The following is a 2,541-nucleotide window of genomic DNA, read 5'->3' as shown; positions in this document are numbered from 1 at the left end:
GAAACCAAAGTCTTTGGGTTCCGGGGGGAATATGGTTGCAAAGTTGAACCTTAAAGGAATTGATGGAAGGGCACTACCAGGAGTGGAGCCTGCTGCTTAATTTGACTCAGCATGGGAAACCTCACCCGGCCCGGACACGGAAAGGATTGACAGATTGATAGCTCTTTATCGATTCTGTGGGTGGTGGTGCATGGCCGTTCTTAGTTGGTGGAGCGATTTGTCTGGTTAATTCCGATAACGAACGAGACTCCCCCATGCTAACTAGCTACGCGACCCCCAGCGGTCCGCGTCCAGCTTCTTAGAGGGACAAGTGGCTTTCAGCCACGCGAGATCGAGCAATAACAGGTCTGTGATGGCCTTAGATGTCCGGGGCTGCGCGCGCGCTACACTGAATGGACCAGCGTGTGTCTACCCTTCGCGGACAGGTGCGGGTAACCCGCTGAACCCCGTTCGTGATAGGGATCGGGGATTGCAATAATTTCCCATGAACGAGGAATTCCCAGTAAGTGCGGGTCATAAGCTCGCGTTGATTAAGTCCCTGCCCTTTGTACACACCGCCCGTCGCTACTACCGATTGGATGATTTAGTGAGGTCCTCGGATCGGCCCCGCCGGGGTCGGCCACGGCCCTGGTGGAGCGCCGAGAAGACGATCAAACTTGACTATCTAGAGGAAGTAAAAGTCGTAACAAGGTTTCCGTAGGTGAACCTGCGGAAGGATCATTACCGAGAGTGCGAAGAAAGGACTGCGAGGCCTCCCAGGAGCCCCAGCCCGTGCACCCCACGCAGAAGCCGTTCCAGGGCAGGAGTCCCGTCCGGCAATCGACTCCAGGCGTCGCCCCCCGATAGGAAGGCCTGTCCCGGCGGGGAGGGCCAGGGGGGGTGCCGACGTGAACCCGCGGCCGGCGGGGGGGGGGGGGGAGGAGCAACGGCGACACCATCACCCCTCCAGCCACGAACAAAAGGCCGATCCCGGTACCAATCAGCCCGGACCGCGCCCTCTCCCGGGGCCAGCCCGTCTGCCGTCACGGCTGGCCCGGCGAGAGGAGTGGGGGGCATACGAGCGAAGGTGTAAAGTACCGTTGACCCGTCCGCCGTCACAACACCCCATCCGCGATGGCGGAGCGAGGGTTCAGCAGGGCGGACCGAGCGCCGGGACGACAGGGCCCCCTGAACCCAGCGTCACGTGGACCTGGGGAAGGGAAAAAAATTAAGAGACGCTTGCGTTGAAGGTGCACGACAGAACTCCGTCCGCCCCCACGGGGCGGTACGAGGGGATCGAGGCGCGCCGCCTGGGGTGTCTCCCCCCTGGCCCGAGAGTCGAAAAAAAACACGCGACTATTAGCGGTGGATCACTCAGCTCGCGCGTCGATGAAGAACGCTAGCTGCGAGAATTAGTGTGAATTTCAGGACACATTGATCATCGACACTTCGAACGCACCTTGCGGCCCTGATTTCTCCCGGGGCTACGCCTGTCTGAGGGTCGCTCCCCCTTCGATCGTCGCCTCTGGGGACGTCGCAAGGGTCCACCGGCAGCAGCGGAGAGAGGAGGAGCGCGCGCGTGTGGGTCCAGCCGCCGAGGCATCCTCTCTCCGCCGCCACCGCTCTCCCTGGCTCTCGCTCCCTTTCGTCGCCCTAAGGCCAGACTCTCTCTCTGGCGCCCCCGAAGCGCCCCCCTCGCGAGAAGCTGTCCGTGGTAACCACAGGGCTGCCTCCCGAGGCTTGTTGGCGTGTGTCTGGAGAGCGGCAGTGGGATGGCTGGTGCCCCCCCTCTATCTCTCTCCTTCCCCAGGTGCCGCCGCTTGCCCACCCGCCTCCTCCTCGACTCAGACCTCAGATCAGACGTGGCGACCCGCTGAATTTAAGCATATTACTAAGCGGAGGAAAAGAAACTAACCAGGATTCCCTTAGTAACGGCGAGTGAAGAGCAAAGAGCCCAGCGCCGAATCCCCGCCCGGCGGGCGCGAGAAATGTGGTGTACGGGAGACCAGACCCACCTCGGCGTAGCTCGGGGGACCGAGTCCTTCTGATCGACGCCCAGCCCGCGGACGGTGTTAGGTCGGTAGCGGCCCCCGGCGCGGCGGGACCCGGTTCTCCCCAGAGTCGGGTTGCTTGGGAATGCAGCCCAAAGCGTGTGGTAAACTCCATCTAAGGCTAAATACCGTCGCGAGACCGATAGCAGACAAGTACTGTAAGGGAAAGTTGAAAAGAACTTTGAAGAGAGAGTTAAAGAGGGCGTGAGACCGCTAAGAGGTAAATGGGTGTGGCCCGTGCCGTCCGCCCGGAGGATTCAACCCGGCGGGCAAGCCTAGCCGGCCGTCCCGCGGCGCTGGACTCTCCGCCTGGACGGCCCGCGTCCGGCGCCCCCGCGCCTCCCTCGCGGAGGCCAGGAGACGCAGTGGTGGCTGCGGCCCCTGCAGGGCGCACTTCCTCTGCGGCGGTGTGCCGCGACCGGCTCTGGGCCGGCTGGGAAGGCCTCGAGGGTCTGGAAGGTAGCCGGGAGGGCGCTCGGACCAGGGGGGGGGGGCGGCCTCTTCGGCAAGA

The 2,541-nt window shown here is 62.9% G+C and overlaps 2 non-coding genes across 2 annotated transcripts in view; both read left to right on the top strand.

Moving 5' to 3' along the window:
* Nucleotides 1-1,333: 1,333 nt before the first annotated feature.
* LOC136613218 (5.8S ribosomal RNA) lies at nt 1,334-1,483 on the top strand. The gene has a single exon (XR_010790480.1). It is a non-coding gene; the product is annotated as a 5.8S ribosomal RNA (ribosomal RNA).
* A 342-nt stretch (nt 1,484-1,825) lies between these two features.
* LOC136613212 (28S ribosomal RNA) overlaps nt 1,826-2,541 on the top strand; it is a 4,353-nt gene continuing 3,637 nt past the window's right edge. Inside the window, exon 1 of the ribosomal RNA XR_010790474.1 lies at nt 1,826-2,541. This exon is cut by the window's right edge and continues 3,637 nt beyond it. This is a non-coding gene — a ribosomal RNA (28S ribosomal RNA).

Source organism: Eleutherodactylus coqui, chromosome 2 (genome assembly GCF_035609145.1).
Source record: "Eleutherodactylus coqui strain aEleCoq1 chromosome 2, aEleCoq1.hap1, whole genome shotgun sequence".
Taxonomy (NCBI): domain Eukaryota; kingdom Metazoa; phylum Chordata; class Amphibia; order Anura; family Eleutherodactylidae; genus Eleutherodactylus; species Eleutherodactylus coqui.
Note: the sequence above shows the minus strand (reverse complement) of the source record. Positions and strands in the feature narration are given on the sequence as shown.